Source organism: Ascaphus truei, chromosome 14, assembly GCF_040206685.1.
Source record: "Ascaphus truei isolate aAscTru1 chromosome 14, aAscTru1.hap1, whole genome shotgun sequence".
Lineage (NCBI taxonomy): Eukaryota > Metazoa > Chordata > Amphibia > Anura > Ascaphidae > Ascaphus > Ascaphus truei.
The window spans coordinates 15,936,700-15,954,152 of record NC_134496.1 but is presented as its reverse complement, the minus strand read 5'-3'; the positions used below and the strand labels follow the sequence as shown (position 1 = coordinate 15,954,152).

Sequence of the window (17,453 nt, the reverse complement as noted above, 5' to 3'; positions counted from 1 at the left end):
CCCCCCCCTCTCTCTCTCTTCTCCCCCCCTCTCTCTCTCTTCTCCCACCTCCTCTCCCCCTCTCTCTTCTCTCCCCCCTCTCTCTCTCTCTTCTCTCCCCCCTCTCTCTCTCTCTTCTCCCCCCTCTCTCTCTTCTCCCCCCTCTCTCTCTTCTCCCCCCTCTCTCTCTCTCTCTTTTCTCCCCTCTCTCTCTTCTCCCCCCCTCTCTCTCTCTTCTCTCCTCTCTCTCTATCTCTTCTCCCCACTCTCTCTCTCTCTCTTCTCCCCTCTCTCTTTTCTCCCCTCTCTCTCTTCTCCCCTCTCTCTCTCTCTTCTCCCCTCTCTCTCTTCTCTCCCCCCCCTCTCTCTCTTCTCTCCCCCCCCCTCTCTCTTCTCTCCCCCCCTCTCTCTTCTCTCCCCCCCTCTCTCTCTTTACAGTAAAGCTGCTCAAGTTCCTCCCTTTTGATAGCAATGAGGTAACCATGTCTTTGTTAAATTAACTCAAGTAAATGGAGATAAACCATTGTAATAAATTAATATTGATCAGCGGCCACACACACACACACACACACACACAGTGATACCCGCCTCCCAAGCGCTTGCTGTCTCCTCTGTAAGGACAGCAAAAAGCTCCTGGTAGACATGGCCAAGGCCTAAAGCAGACGAACAGTGTGTGTTGTTTTAAATGTTCGATTGAGCAGGCTAATTTTTTCATTTTTACATGGTGTGACGATTTTCACTTTTCATTCGCCCCACTTGTGGCTACATTGAAAAATAAGTTACCCCCCTCTGCTATACATTGTGAAAAATGTTTGTGCAGCTTCACTTATAAAAAAAATAAAATGGCCAATACGGGGATCGAACCCGCGACCTTGGCGTTATTAGCACCACGCTCTAACCAACTGAGCTAACCGGCCACAAGTTTAGTTATGTCTCATAAAGGATAAAATACAATATCTGTGAGCTTATATGTGAGTGTGACCAGGGCCAAAGACCTGCATCAGGGGTATGGAAAGGATTAGTGAAATAAACCACTGCTATGGACAGTGCAAACCTGAAGCATTGACTTTCACAAATAGAGCAAATTGGATCAGGCAGCTGGAATGTAAAGGTTCCATGGTGTAATGGTTAGCACTCTGGACTTTGAATCCAGCGATCCGAGTTCAAATCTCGGTGGAACCTGACATTTTTTCATAAATTATTTTTCCATTTTCATGCCATTGGTGGGAATGTTATATTAGTAGGCCGATACTTGTGAGTGTGGAAATGTGTGCGTCTTAGTGTTCATGCTTCTGGTTGTGGAAATGTGTACCTAAGTGGGGGGAAGCCTGTACGCCTGTACGCCTGTACGCCTGTACGCCTGTACGCCTGTACGTCTGTACGCCTGTACGCCTGTACGCCTGTACGTCTGTACGCCTGTACGCCTGTACGCCTGTACGCCTGTACGTCTGTACGTCTGTACGCCTGTACGCCTGTACGTCTGTACGCCTGTACGCCTGTACGTCTGTACGCCTGTACGCCTGTACGCCTGTACGTCTGTACGCCTGTACGCCTGTACGTCTGTACGTCTGTGTAACCCCTCTTCCCCCGTCCAACAGAGGAGTAGCCACATCACAGTGTCCCCACGTCTGTCAGGCGGTGTATTAAAGTGCAGGGGTACTCGGCGGTTCTTGTTACCTCCTCTCTCAGGGGTTGGCGTCACCCTATCCCCTATCCCTCTAAGGCCGCGATTATAGTGGCGGCGCGAGTGCGCACAACGCCGCGCGCCGCCAAAACACATTAATGTTGTCCATTGAGCGCGCACGTAGTGTGTGCGCGAATTTTGAACAGACATTTGAAATTGTTCTTGCCGCGCGTCGGCCGCATCACGTGAGCGGTCCAGCCAATGAGGGCGAACCGCTCACGTGCAGTCACGGCCACGCCCCCCTGTCACCTCCCGATGAATTAAAAATGGGGGAAAAAAACAGGTTTAATAAAAAAAATTCCAAGGTTACAAACCAAAGTCTGACTAAAATCCGGAAAAATTATTAGGACTGCTACCATTAATGTCTCTTGCCCCCCCCTCCCCCATATATTGTCTATTATTATTGTTAAATATTATTTCTACTCTTATTATTATTTATGTAGTGTACTGTCAATTTAATTATGTTGGCTGTTTTTGTTCCCCACCCCTCACCCTGATTGTAACTGAGGAACAAATCAAATCTCAGAGGAACCTGACATTTTTCATAATGATTTTTTCATTTTTATACCATTGTAGGGAAATTTTCTATTAGTGAGCCAGCATTAGTTATGGATGGATTTTGTTGCTCTACCCCCATACTCATTTACACACTTGAAGATAGGTGCCACAGAGAGGTTCCATGGTGTAATGGTTAGCACTCTGGACTCTGAATCCAGCGATCCGAGTTCAAATCTCGGTGGAACCTGACATTTTGTATTTATCATTTTTGGAACACATATCATGGTGTAGGTATTTTTTTTTTTTCATTTGGGATATTTGTCAAAGTGTGCATTTTTCTGAGGCGGCAGGGACTCCCTAGGTATAAACTGAAACTATTCCTGACTCTAGTGTAGTGTGAGGGTTTAGGGGTGTGAGTGCTCACTCGTAGTGCCCTGCATCTTAGGCTAAGGCCATACAGCCTTCGCCCGCGCGGAGTCGTGCGAAGGCTGTGACGTCACCAGCGTGAAGCGGGTGCGTTTTGTGTCCATGTTGGACACGCCGTGAGGGCGTGCCTAGGGGCGTCACAGAGCTGGTTCGCCCTCATTGGGTAAACCGCTCACGTGACCTGCCCTGTTGCACCAAGAAATCAGTTTCAACTGATTTGTTGTGCAACGCACACCCCCTCCTACTTGATCTGTGAGCATGGGACTTGTATACACACAGATATCCAGCTGACTTACTTATCTCCCTGCCGAGCCCCTAAATTGAATAGTGTCTCCCCTCAATCCGTCACTATATATATCTTAAATCGCAGCCACCACCAAAAATAGTCCCAAGCCTTACCTGCAGAGTTTTTGTCCCTGTTTACTAAGATAAATATGTAATGAACACACAAAAAAACTATTTTAGCAAAATGTGTCCAAAAATGCAGTTACTGTTCTCAAAGCGTGCAAAGTTCAATTAGGGCTCACAGACAACACTTATTACATTTTAGATTTAATATACAAAAGTAATACAGTGCTTAGTTGCAGAAAAAAAAGAATGTTAGAAGAAACATACAGTATAACATGCAGACAGTTTCATCAAAATAATGGGCTAAAACAAACAGAAATTCCTAACATGCATTAGCACATATTAGGCTTCTCAGAGAGTTTTGCGTTGGAAATATGAGAATTCACGCCTCATAGCATTAACACTCCTTTGTTGAATTTTAATTGCATATCCCAATTACCGGCTTTTTATTCAAAAAGCTCTGTAATGGGAACAGGATAAGCCCACCTTGTGCTGAGGTGTGTCCTTACCTACCAATCATCAATCACTTCATATTTAGGATGGGGTGACAGGTTCAAAAGGCTCCGAGGAAAAATGACCTCATAACTTTCTTTCTGTACCTCCTAGAATAATGGGACACACCTTATTGCGTTCAGGTGAGTTTGCCGGAGGCATCGAGATTAGCTGTGAAACATCTTAAGTGTCACATATAAAGTGTCTGTGGAGTTAATTTTGGAGTTAGAATTCGAGGTGAACAATACAAAAAGATCTGGACTCTGCATTACAAAAACAACTTTGCAACTGTGAGAAGTTGACTTTCTAAATGCTGTGAATATTTGTACTCTTCCAATCCTGCAATAACTGGGACGTCTCTCCTCCTGCATCTCACTATGCCCTCCCTATTGCCTTTTCTCTTTACTGTTTCCTTACCCCTTCGTAAATGTTTCTGTTCTCTCACACTTCTCCACTCCCCTCCTATCCACATGTCTTCATCTCTCCTCCCCTCCGCCTGTGCCCATACACTGCACCATTATTTATACACCTCTCTCTCTATTGTTGTAAGCGGCGCTCTTGGGTAATAACAAGGTTAAATGTAGAAGAGAAGTGACCCAAGTGAAGCACTCAAGCTCCCGCTCTGATGTTAAGTGTAGTAGTTAAAATGTAATTTTTATTCATACAACAAGCTAAAATAATGGGTGTTAAAATGACAAACTGAAGGTATATTGGATCTAATGACTGAGGATTCCCTTTTCTATCTATTAAGCAAACAGACCCTATCTAGGGACTGGTTTTCCGTGGAGTTTAAATACTTATTTATATACCCACTACATACCATAGGATCCTGAGCACACACGTTACTCAGTCATTAGATCCAATATACCTTCAGTTTGTCATTTTAACACCCATTATTTTAGCTTGTTGTATGAATAAAGATTACATTTTAACTACTACACTTAACATCAGAGCGGGAGCTTGAGTGCTTCACTTGGGTCACTTCTCTTCTACATTTGACAATTTACAGATCAAAGTGCTCTCAGATAACCCCACTTTTAGACATCACATAAAACATTCTGGCCGCACCCCCCAAGTTAATAAACCAAAAACATGTATTTTTAAGAGGTAACTCATAATCTTTTGTGCGCCACAGTGGTAGAATATAGATAGGGCCTATCGACACAGTCTGTATTTTAGAAGCAGTTCCGGCTTCTTATTGAACGGCCATTCAAATCTCATTTGAAAACCAGGAAATAATACTGGTCATTTTACCGGTAAGCATCTGGGGGTCCGGAAATAATTTAGTTGGGGGGGTGATGATATATAATTTTTATACGTGTACCTTGTAAATAATATGTGTAGCGCTGAACGGGTTTGTGTAAAATATACTGTTTATGCAGCTTTAACGACGAAAAAGGAATGGCCAGTACGGGGATCGAACCCGCGACCTTGGCGTTATTAGCACCACGCTCTAACCAACTGAGCTAACCGGCCACATGGCTAGGCTGCAGTTTGGGTGCAGTTTGGGTGCAGTTTGGGTGCAGTTTGGGTGCAGTTTGGGTGCAGTTTGGGTGCAGTTTGAGTGCAGTTTGAGTGCAGTTTGGGTGCAGTTTGAGTGCAGTTTGGGTGCAGTTTGAGTGCAGTTTGGGTGCAGTTTGGGTGCAGTTTGGGTGCAGATTCAACCATCAGTATCATCTCCATGCTGGATGCACGCCTCTGGAGCCAACAGTTCTTCAGTCTGTGAGTAATCTCCCCTTATGGAGGCGATCTGCCTGCGCTTTACACACAGTGATTACCTTATACTCCAAGTAGTTTCTCTCATAGTGTGGGGGTTACAGGCTTTACCTTGCCCAATTATACCATAAATCCCACTTAGAGATTTAAGCCCCGGTGTGTGGCAACTACTGTTATATGAGTCATATGTCTGGTAATTAGTGTTGTTAAAGAGGCATTTACTGCATAATCCAATTATTCTATCTTAGAGTTGGCTCCAATCATGGGACATTAAGATATGTTTCCTGTTATCATGTTCAACGCTCTGTCGCACTGATCTTGGGACTTGAATGTTCAAAAATTTTCTCTGTGTTTGTATGTATTTCTTTTGGGGGGGGCCCACAAGGTGTGAAATGGGGGGCCCACAAGCCCGCCAACATGGGGTGGAAGGCGAGCCCTGTCGAAACTCTAGATCTTGGTCCGGGGAAACCTCTCGGCAGCCCTGATGATCCATCTCGCCATTTCTCACACTCATGAGTACTGTAGTCTCCCCGCACAGGTTCAAACCCTGCCGACCTATGATTTACACATCAAGCATACACATCGATATGAAAGAAATGTAAAATTGACAAAAGGAAAAATGAATGGCCAGTACGGGGATCGAACCCGCGACCTTGGCGTTATTAGCACCACGCTCTAACCAACTGAGCTAACCGGCCACATGGCTTTGCAGAGAAGTATAGAGTGTAGGAGAAGTATAGAGTGTAGGAGAAGTATAGAGTGTAGAAGAAGTATAGAAGTGTGTCGTTGATACTTATTAGTACACCAATAACCCAATAAAGATTTAAACATAAAATGTAATCATTAGAACATACTACAACCTTGCCTTTTTCAATTATCTCTTAGCATACAATGCTTCCACTGCATCTAGGGATTCTGGGTAGTCACCCTACTTCTTGCTTCTCGGCCTTGTGGCTCAGATCAATTGCAGTATCTGTTGTTATCCGTGGCAGTGCTGGAATGGATAGTGGCACACACATGGTCCTCCGGACTGGCCATAAGGCGGCTTCATGGAGCCCAAGCTTGGAACATCCCATGCATTCCGGGCGCGGTTAACCTGGTTAGGGTCTCAGTAACGCACCTCACCACTTGCACCAGGACTGGAGAACCTTGCAGCACAGAACGCTTGGAGCACGTTTTTGGCGCAGAATTTTTATGTTCCCCACTTTTTATGCACGGCACTAATCCCCCCCGGGGCCTTTTGGTTAGGTGGAAGACTGGCACCACACAGAGTTTCTGCACCATCCCTGGCCTTCTCGTATGGGGGGTTTAATTACGCACTGCTATTGAGTGACATCCTGCCATGGAACCATTCACTCAGCCTTCTGGACATTTACCCATTCTCTCACAGGCACCCAGTCAATCACTCACATACAATACAATGATCGTATTCAGTAACTCTCTTTCAGCCTCTCACAGATCCAGAGTCAATCAGTCACTTATACCAAACATTACACACCCAGTTGTCAGGATGGCCGAGCGGTCTAAGGCGCCAGACTCAAGCTTGATATCTTCCCATGTCAGTGGGTGTTCTGGTCTCTGTATGGAGGCGTGGGTTCAAATCCCACTTCTGACACATTCTTTTGTTACTCTCTAAAATGTTCTTATACCGTTTATATCCTATACATCCTCATGCCCTCTGATTTTTTGGGGAGGGTTGTTGGTGGCGGAGGGTGGAGGATCCTTTGGTTACAGAGAAAATGGATTTACACAAAGTGGGCATTTCCTGTCTTCGAAGATGGCCACCAAGCTACTTTCTCTGGGCGAGCCTTTTTGGTCAGCATCACTGACTGGCTTTTTGGGTGTGTGCTGTGACATCGGCACTGCCACTTAGCTGGTGGGCAAGGAAGTGGGCAGCCATATTTAATATAAATATAAATATAAAATTATATCTGGAACGAGAGTGCAGTTAGGTTTCTAAAGTGTTCCAGACTTTTGCAGTTATTGACAGAGCAACACCCACTCCCACCCCCCCCCCCTTTTTTTGGAACAGACTAAGGCTGCGCTTATAGTTCCTGGCGACGCGATGTCGCTCCAAAACAAATCAATTGAATCCGTTGCATGCGCTTATAGTAAGCGCGACGGTGACGGAGCGCCCAAAAATTTTGAAGCCAGTTAAATTTGATTTTTTTAGAGACAGTTGCCACATGTGACTGTCTCTAAACCAATCACAGAGCGCTGCCCTCCTCCTTGGTGACATCACTGGCCTTGTCGCCAGTGACGTCGCTTAAAACTAAAGTTTAACTTTCGCCAGTGGCGACGGCGACAGGTGATGTCATCGGTCACGTCGCCGCCACTATAGACGCGGCCTTAGGCTACGGCCCCAGTCCCTGCGTGCACGCGCGCGTCCGAGTGCCTGGCGGCGCGGGTACCAGTTTCATCCGTGATCTGTGGTTGCGCGTCCAGAGAAGAGCAGGAGATCGCAACCGGCGGGAGGGAAGTGGCCATGACGTGATGCGGCTGAATCGCCCCTATTGGCTGAACCACCGCCGAGACGTGTCCACCGCTCGGCCGCCGCGCCAAAAGACAAAAATCTTGTCTTTTGGCAAAGGTGGTCGCGCATCGCGCTTTCTGCAGGCGCGCCTAGGCAGTGACTGGGGCCGGCCTCACAGGCGGCTGTATCTTGTTCGCGCAGAGCAAGCTGTAGAGCGCACAGCTGCGAGCAGTGGGGACGAGGCCTAATGGGAAAATATATATATTGATTTAACACGCTAACAATTTAGGTTCTGGATAATCTGCAGTCCTGGGTTAAAATACTGGACAGGCAGGATGAGGGAGCGGGATACACAATATGCAAAAAAGTAAAAACAGTATGTCGTGCAATAATGCTGGAAACAACAATTGATGGTGCTAAAATCTCCAATGTTTATACTCACATAAGTGTGAGTGCATTGGGCATATCACACTCTATATACAGGTGTGCAGGAACAGGTGCAGTATACAGCAGATTGCCTCCTAGTTGAGATGCTGTGCGGGTGTACTACAGTAGGAGGTAGGAGAACACCATAGCGCAGACTGTATATAACAACACTTTAATAAATTGGGACCTTCCCAAGTGAGCATTTACAAAATGTGCAATTCAAATATGCAAAGGGAGGGACGACGTTCTCACCGCCCTTCTCCCACCATTGAGTCCATACTGAATAGCGCAGGTGTTGCTTCCAAAAGCGGCCGCTGGAAACAACAGCTGGACTCCACGGGGCTTCCTCTCAGCGCTGCTTCTTCTCCAACTGGATTCTACGCGTTTCGCTAGATGCACTAGCTGCGTCAGGAATCCTAACACCCTACACAGCTGATGGCCTATATATAGGCAGAGGGGGTTCCCCATTGGCTCCGGAGCCAATCTAATCCTGGGCGTGCGTTCCCAATGGCAGTAATAGCAGTATAGGGAACGCTCCGAACTCTGTGTCAGTGTAAGCAAAACACGCCCCCTTAGACGAAAAGAAAACTTTTTTCTATGTGAAGGTTGCGTGGGGTCACTTTTTCTCTCTTACTACTATTATTTTTGTTTTTATTTATATGTTCTCATTTGTGTGATCTATCCCTTGGCTGTAGTGTCATTTCTGTCTTTCACCACAGGGGGTCACTGTTTTTACATTTATACCTTTCACTGGGTCATTTGATACATACAATAATAAGCGCCAGTCCTGTTGTTTTGGTATTGCTTGGTTAAAATACCTACTGATCCTCTCCCTGTGTGAGGATTGGGCTTCGGCCCCGCCCTTGTGACGCGTCCTGTGACGAGACGGGTGACGCACGTCCCGCTGCCAGGTTGGGGAACACCGCACGCACCGTGTCCCGGCTCCGCCCCCGTGGCACGCCCCGTGACGAGTTGAATGACGCACGCTGCACTTCCAAGCCGGGGGACACCGCACGCACCGTGCTCAGGCTCCGCCCCCCGTGACGTCACGGGTAATGCGCATCGCACACAAGCTACGCGCAGGCGCCGCACGGCTCTGAGAAGTCTGGCTCTCAATCATTATTCCTCGTCTGCTCTTCTCCCCGCCTCGGCCTATCAGTGGGCTGAATATGTCTGAGGGGGCGGTTCTCATTCATCACCCAGCAGCCTTGTACTAACCAGCTAGTGGCTACCTGTCCCTTAAATGCTCAGCCGACCCAGCTGCAAGTTGGCTGAGAATAAACTTCTGTTTGAAGTGCTTGCCCCAAGCATCCTGCTGCCTTGTTAACCCTTGCCTTCCTGTTTGACTTCGGCTTGTATCTGTACTTCTACCTTCTCTACCCCTGGACCCCGGCTCCGCACTACGACTGTCCGACCTCTCCTACCCTAGACCACGGCAAGTACCACGACCATTCTACCATCTCCTACCCTGACCCGGCCACACGACCTTCACTCTGCACTCCGGACTTGGTGGCTCGGTTGCAGGTCGGTGGTTACCAACATCCCCACCTCAGCCTCGCGGTCCTGTCCTGTTTGTGGTGAGCACTCGTGACACCCTGATATAGGCGGTCCTCGGTTATCCACCGGAATCCGTTCTGGAAGTAGCGTTGGATATTGAAACCGTTGTAAAGCGAGTCCCATGTTAATCAGTGGCGGTGAGGGTTGGATAACACATTCTGGCGTCGGATAACTGACCTTAGTGTTGCATTGTAAAGCGTTGGATATGCCATTCATTGTAAAGTGAAACGTTGGATAACGAGGACTACCTGATACTCTGCAGTCAGGAGGCCACCCTACATTACATATAACCCCAGGACTGTGTGATCCTGTCCCTGATACTCTGCAGTCAGGAGGCCACCCTTGCAGAGAGAGGCTGTGTCTGTTTGAGCTCCCACTAGGGGCTCAGCGTGGCCTCAGGCCCAGGAGGGGGTGGTGGTGCTGGGGCAGGTGAACCTGGGAACCCCAGGGGCTGTGGCCTGGATGTTACTGACACTGAGGATCTTTTGCAAACGGAAAGAGAATTGAGGAGAATTCAGAGAGAAAATACGAGAGAGAAAGAGATTGCTGAGCAGGAAGGAATGGAGGAAGAGACACAGGGAACGGGGGAGGTTCTGGTTCTGTCCGGGGAAAGTAACGTACAAACCCAGAGCAGTAAATCCCAGCAGCAAAGTAATGTTATAACTGAGAAAAGAGAGGCTGAGCTGGAAAAGAGGAGGCGGCGGCAAGAGATTGCAGGCAGACAAACAAGCCTTATAGCAAAGTGCCCAAACCCAATGCAGAGGCTGAATGTGCCAAGGGAAGAGAGGCTGAGAGTCCTCAGCACATGGAAACTGAGGCTGATAGCCTCCCACATGAGGGGATTGCAGCAGGAGTCAGTCAGGAGGCAAACACAGGTACATTGCAGACAGCAGCGGAGGCAGAAACAATGGAAAGAGACCCTGCAGGGAGACACACGCAGAGGCTGCGGGGAGACACACAGAGGCAGCAGGGAGACACGCACAGAGGCTGCAGGGAGACACAGAGGCTGCAGGGAGACACGCAGAGGCTGCAGGGAGACACACGCAGAGGCTGCAGGGAGACACACGCAGAGGCAGCAGGGAGACACGCAGAGGCTGCAGGGAGACACACACAGAGGCTGCAGGGAGACACGCAGAGGCTGCAGGGAGACACGCACAGAGGCTGCAGGGAGACACGCAGAGGCTGCAGGGAGACACGCAGAGGCTGCAGGGAGACACGCAGAGGCTGCAGGGAGACACGCAGAGGCTGCAGGGACACGCAGAGGTAGCAGGGAGACATGCAGAGGCTGCAGGGAGACACAGAGGCTGCAGGGAGACACACACAGAGGCAGCAGGGAGACATGCAGAGGCTGCAGGGACACGCAGAGGCTGCAGGGAGACGCGCAGAGGCAGCAGGGAGACACACGGAGGCTGCAGGGAGACACGCGGAGGCTGCAGGGAGACACAGAGGCTGCAGGGAGATGCGCAGAGGCAGCAGGGAGACACACGGAGGCTGCAGGGAGACACGCAGCGGCTGCAGGGAGACACACGGAGGCTGCAGGGAGACACGCAGAGGCTGCAGGGAGACATGCGGAGGCTGCAGGGAGACACGCGGAGGCTGCAGGGAGACACGCAGAGGCTGCAGGGAGACACGCAGCGGCTGCAGGGAGACACACGGAGGCTGCAGGGAGACACGCAGAGGCTGCAGGGAGACGCACGGAGGCTGCAGGGAGACACAGAGGCTGCAGGGAGATGCGCAGAGGCAGCAGGGAGACACGCGGAGGCTGCAGGGAGACACACACAGAGGCTGCAGGGAGACACGCGGAGGCTGCAGGGAGACACGCGGAGGCTGCAGGGAGACACACACAGAGGCAGCAGGGAGACACGCACAGAGGCTGCAGGGAGACACGCAGAGGCTGCAGGGAGACACGGAGGCAGCAGGGAGACACACAGAGGCAGCAGGGAGACACACGCAGAGGCTGCAGGGAGACACACACAGAGGCTGCAGGGAGACACGCGGAGGCTGCAGGGAGACACGCACAGAGGCTGCAGGGAGGCACGCGGAGGCTGCAGGGAGACACGCACAGAGGCTGCAGGGAGACACGCACAGAGGCTGCAGGGAGACACGCACAGAGGCTGCAGGGAGACACGCACAGAGGCTGCAGGGAGACACGCAGAGGCTGCAGGGGAATCAGATTGCCAGAGATGGGAAAATCAGCACTGATCTCCTGGATCAAGTTTCAGCTGCTGGGGACTCAGACTGCCAGGAAAATACAGAACCAGTAAAACATTCCGATTAACAGCAAAACGCATGGAAATCACTGAAAGGTTTGAGATTATTTCCCACTATTCCCACAATAAACCCTTTAAGAAGAAGGAATGTGGTGAGACTGACATTTCTAGGACCAAGAGAGAAAGATCCAGGTTTGGATTATGTGGGGCAAACACTTATAAATCTTTGCGCCAGAGCATGTTTACGCCTCCTGCATGGCCCGTATTCACCATTCTACGATATCAGTTTTAAAACCTCCACCCACCTTGAGACTTTCTGTGAGAGATACAAAGCAGTGAGTAGCAGCTCTGAGTGGAAGTTTTTTGAAGCCACAGCGATATCTAAGCCTGAGACTGTGATGGTGAATATTATCTTTGGAATGAAGGTAGTGCCCGCACTCAAACAAACAGGGTGATAGTGGGGTACTTAACCGCCGGTGCGCTGGTTCTGGGGAGCTCCTGATGTCCCAAATAGATCCAGTGAAGAAGAAGAATCAGGCACACTGTCTTAATCATGAAATGAAAAAAAGGGAGTTTATTGTGCCAAGGAATCCAACGTTTCGGCAGTAATACTGCCTTTCTCCTTGAGTATTACTGCCGAAACATTGGATTCCTTGGCACAATAAACCCCCTTTTTCATTGATGATTAAGACCGTGTGCCTGATTCTTCTTCTTCACTGAATATCATCTGTGACCACGAATCTATCCCAGTGACTGACATTGAGTTCTGGCTGAAGCGCCAGTGTGACATACTCAAAGGACCAAGGAAACTCTACAATGGTGAATACTGGAATGGAGGATCTCAGTTTGAGGTGAAACTGGTGTGTGCAGACAACACTGTGACACACTTACCAAACTTCCTATACATTGGAAATGAATGAGGAAGGTGTTTCTACCGTGGGCAGCCCAAATGCTGCTTTAAGTGCGGATCCAGATCACACTTTTCATCAGGGTGTAGAAGATCAGATGCAGTCTATGCAAAGATTTGGGGCACCACCGAAATTCATGCAAGAACAACATTTTGTGTAACTTGTGCTCAAAAAGTGGGCATTCATACAATGTGTGTCCCCATGCCCAACACAATCAAGCACAGGAGTATGTTCTCCAACACTCTGCAACAGAGGTGGATAGAGACCTGCACTCTGAGACTGTCACGCTGTGCTCACCACAAACAAGGCGGGAACCCAAAGCTGAGGTGGGAATGGGTATAAACCTTGAGCGGAACGCAAGAGTCGGGATGGTACATAGCGAGAAATGCAGTGTGAACATGTGAAGGAAATAAAATATAGAAAAAACTCTATCAGTTTACATTCTTATAACTAATAATATCATTGTGCCAGCCGTCAGTGAATGAATATTCCTGTAACAATGATGCCTATTTATACAATCACCCACGCGATAGGATTGTGCTGTGGTGTGACAGTGTTTTTCTATAATAACATATATTATCCCTGTGAGGTTATGCTGGCAAATGTTATCACCAAAGCTCTGGCGTGTGGTATACCATGGCTAGAAAATATAGTAATACTTAAAGCTGCAGTTCAGTCAATATCCTGCATGTTTGTTTGTTTTAATAAATCAGTTCTGTAGTAAGAAAAAATACTTTTAGCATTTTCTGTTTTTAAAAAAACAACTTTGAAAGACCAATTTTCTTGTATTCTATTTTAACAGCCATTTGCTAAGGCACTGCCCCTTCATGTCCTGTCACAAGCTCTGACACACCCCTCCCTCTAGCACTTGTCAGTTCAGGATTGCTCATGAATATTCATGAGCTTCCACTGCCAGTCAAGCAGATTATAAACAAATGCCAGCTTTTAATATGTCACCAAATTTCGACCTATCAATACATGGAAAAAGAATTGAGCTGCAGCTATACAGTTCTTTAGGTAATTAGAGATTGCACACATGAAACTATTGAAGTAAAAAAATAAATGTAAAAAAAAAAAAAAAAAAAAAGACTGAACTGCAGCTTTAACTCTCCCTTGGACAGGGGGTAGTTATGAATGGATCATAGGTGGATTCACGTGAAGAAAAAGATCAACCATAATGGTACAATAACGTATAAAAGAATACATATAAAAATAGAGGCTTTAGGAATCTCACTCACAAAGTTACATGTAAAAAGCGTGTTGAGTAAGGTGTATGTATATGGATACAGGCCGGGACCCTCCGATTTTCTATGCAGTGGAGTTTGGACCCTCAGGTCGTTAATCTTTCCCTGGACACTCTGACCGATAGCTCCATTCTGCCTCTCCGCTTAGTACCCTGTTCACGCGATCTCCTGTACCGCACACCTCCGTCCGTGTATCAGGGTTCAGCTGTTCAACAGGTACCTGCGGTGGCTCCGTGCTGCCTCCTCGCGCCATGTGGTGCTTCCGCGATGATGTCACGGCTTGACGTGATGACGAGCGAGTTCCTTACTGTTACTCTCCGAATCTCGCGGTCTTAGTCTCTTCTGCCTGTCGGTCTCAGTGATTGGCCTCTTTACTTCCTTGCGCATGTGCAATGCCACCCTACGCGTTTCGCAAATGGCTATCCGCTTCATATGGGGTAATGGTCATACAAGGCAGATTACTACCTTATATTGGCCCCTTGATTGCACAACAATTAAGGTTTTAAAAGAATCTATATCAATTATATTTAAATGAAATGATGATGATCTTCTCTTGATATCACAAGTGAATGTAGTGTTACAATACATTTTATATTAAACAGATAAATTCAAGAGGTATACTTTGTTACTTTAGTTTCTTAATATGTTAGAGAATTTTCAAGAGATGATATCATGATTCATACAGATGGCAATAATGGATTTTTGGTACCTATGAAGCATGGAATTATGTAATCTTTCCCCATTGTGAAAGTGTATATGGTGTGTTTAGGGATCACTTGCAGGGTTACAGTGGTAGCACAGTGGTGTTAATTAATGCACTTGTGGAATACAGGCTGGGGATCACCCGCAGTCTTCTCTGCACAGAGCGGGTTCTCGTGGCTGTTAACTGCACAATGGGACAGGATATAGAGCAGATAAAGAAAATAAAGCTGGGGGAGAGAGACAGGTGGGATACAAAGTCCTGGGAGAGAAGATGGGCGGGGGTTCAGATATAAGTGTGGAAATATTTCCTGTATACAGTGTAAATAAGATGTACAATTGTACATTTTAATTGGTTACATTTGTTGCTTTTAGTATTGATATGTTTGTAATAAAAAAATACCCTACTGGCCTACTTCACATATACACCCAGGACTGTCTGATCCTGTCCCTGATACTCTGCAGTCAGGTCACCCTACTTCACATATACACCCAGGACTGGCAGATCCTGTCCCTGATACTCTGCAGTCAGGTCACCCTACTTCACATATACACCCAGGACTGGCAGATCCTGTCCCTGATAATATTCTGCAGCAGGGGAAGTGGGGTCACCCTCAGTGACGGATTTCCCACTAGGCCCAGGCCTTTGGGCGGCAACAATGTCCGCCCCCATATACTTGTGCCGCGCTCTTGGTCCTGATGGGAAGTCACTTAGCTGTTGCAGCCGCCACCTTACTGTACCTGCCGCCCTCCTCCTCCTTCTGAACCGTCGTCACCAATGTGATGTCACACGGCACCTCATTGCCATGGCAACGCGACATCATGACGTTGCGTTACCATGGCAACACGGCACCATGAGATGTCACATTGGTGACGTCCACGGCGTCATTTGACGCTGCGGTTCAAAAGGAGGAGGGGGTGGCAGCATCAGCGAAGTGCCTAGGGGCACCCTACATTAGATCTAAACCCAGGACTGGCTGAGCCTGTCCCTGATACTCTGCAGTCAGGTCACCCTACATCTACTATATATTTCTGAAAGCACTGTATGTCTGCGTCCCTAGCGGCAATCTCATTGGTCCCTTGGCCCGTCCGCCCCCGCACACCTCTCATTGGCCTGAGGCGGAGTGATGGGCCAAAGGACACACAGGGACACACACACACACACCTCTCTCTCTGTCCTCTCCCCCCCCCATCACACTCACCTCCCTCTCCACTCACCTCCCTCCACCTCCCGCTCCACTCACCTCCCTCCCGCTCAACTCCCTCCACCTCCCGCTCCACTCACCTCCCTCTCCACTCACCTCCCTCCCGCTCAACTCCCTCCCCGGCGCGGGGACAGGCAGTGCGCAGGGCAGCCTGCCGCTGCCTCCACTCACCTCTCGCTCCCTCTACTCACCTCCCGCTCCACTCACCTCCCCGGCGCGGGGACAGGCAGTGGGCAGGCCAGCCTGCCGCTCCCTCCCCACACCTCCCGCTCACCTCCCCTCACCTCCCCTCACCTCCCGCTCACCTCCCTGGCGCGGGGACAGGCATTGGCGAGGGCAGCCTACCGCTGCCACGCGGCACCTAAGATGGCGGCGGACGAAGGACCCCTTCCTCCCTCGCGGACTAACTAACATGGCGGCGGCCAGAAGGAGAGTTGAGTGTGTGTGTGTGAGTGAGTGAGAGTGTGTGTGTGTGTGTCACAGCGTGACAGTGTGTGTGTGGGACACTGTGTGTGTATCTGTGTGCGTGTGTGTGTGTGTTACACTGTGTCTCAGACACTGTAGAGTGGGGACCGGAGCTACACATGGGGGTGAGGGGGTGGGGGGGGTGGGGGGGTCAGGAGCGGAGAAAGATACAGGGGGAGTGGAGAGGAGGAACCCGTCAATTTAAAGCAAACCAACCCCCCTCCTGTCCACTGCCCCCCCTCCTGTCCACTGCCCCCCCTCCTGTCCACTGTCACCCCCCCTCCTGTCCACTCTCCCCCCCTCCTGTCCACGCTCACCCCCCCTCCTGTCCACTGTCACCCCCCCCTCCTGTCCACTCTCCCCCCCTGTCCACTCTCCCCCCCCTCCTGTCCACTCTCCCCCCCTCTCCTGTCCACTCTCCCCCCCCTCCTGTCCACTGTCCTTTCACCTGTCCCCCCCCCCTGTCCACTCTCCCCCCCTCCTGTCCACTCTCCCCCCCTCCTGTCCACTCTCCCCCCCTCCCATCCCCTCCTGTCCACTGTCATTTCCACTGTCCCCCCGCCCACTGTCCCCCCCCACCCGCCCACTGTCCCCCCCCACCCGCCCACTGTCCCCCCCCTCCCCCTGGCCACTGTCCCCCCCTCCTGTCCACTGTCCCCCCCCCCCTCCTGTCCACTGTCCCCCCCTCCTGTCCACTGTCCCCCCTCCTTCTCCCCTCCTTTTCCCCCGTCCCCCTCCTCTCCTTTTCCCCCGTCTCCCTCCCCTCCTTTTCCCTCCTCTCCCCCCCCTTTTCCCCCCCTCTCCCCCCCCTTTTCCTAGCACTAAATGTAACTCACGGCCAACGGCGTCTCTCCCCCCCCGCTCCCCTTTCTCCCCCCCCGCTCCCCTTTCTCCCCCCCCCGCTCCCCTTTCTCCCCCCTCCCCTTTCTCCCCCACCCCCCTTTCTCCCCCCCCTTTCTACCCCCCCGCTCCCCTTTCTCCCCCCCCGCTCCCCTTTCTCCCCCCCGCTCCCCTTTCTCCCCCCCCGCTCCCCTTTCTCCCCCCCCGCTCCCCTTTCTCCCCCCCGGCTCCCCTTTCTCCCCCCCCCGCTCCCCTTTCTCCCCCCCCCGCTCCCCTTTCTCCC

At 50.0% G+C, this 17,453-nt stretch overlaps 6 non-coding genes across 6 annotated transcripts; 3 read left to right on the top strand and 3 right to left on the bottom strand.

The window, feature by feature from the left end:
* Positions 1-822: 822 nt before the first annotated feature.
* On the bottom strand, positions 823-896 carry TRNAI-AAU (transfer RNA isoleucine (anticodon AAU)). Its single transcript has one exon. It is a non-coding gene; the product is annotated as a tRNA-Ile (tRNA).
* A 193-nt stretch (positions 897-1,089) lies between these two features.
* On the top strand, positions 1,090-1,161 carry TRNAQ-UUG (transfer RNA glutamine (anticodon UUG)). Its single transcript has one exon. It is a non-coding gene; the product is annotated as a tRNA-Gln (tRNA).
* Positions 1,162-2,336: 1,175 nt separating this feature from the next.
* TRNAQ-CUG (transfer RNA glutamine (anticodon CUG)) lies at positions 2,337-2,408 on the top strand. The gene has a single exon. It is a non-coding gene; the product is annotated as a tRNA-Gln (tRNA).
* Positions 2,409-4,829: 2,421 nt separating this feature from the next.
* Positions 4,830-4,903, bottom strand: TRNAI-AAU (transfer RNA isoleucine (anticodon AAU)). Its single transcript has one exon. It is a non-coding gene; the product is annotated as a tRNA-Ile (tRNA).
* Positions 4,904-5,767: 864 nt separating this feature from the next.
* TRNAI-AAU (transfer RNA isoleucine (anticodon AAU)) lies at positions 5,768-5,841 on the bottom strand. The gene has a single exon. It is a non-coding gene; the product is annotated as a tRNA-Ile (tRNA).
* An 806-nt stretch (positions 5,842-6,647) lies between these two features.
* On the top strand, positions 6,648-6,758 carry TRNAL-CAA (transfer RNA leucine (anticodon CAA)). The gene is made up of 2 exons: positions 6,648-6,685; positions 6,713-6,758. It is a non-coding gene; the product is annotated as a tRNA-Leu (tRNA).
* Positions 6,759-17,453: the final 10,695 nt, after the last annotated feature.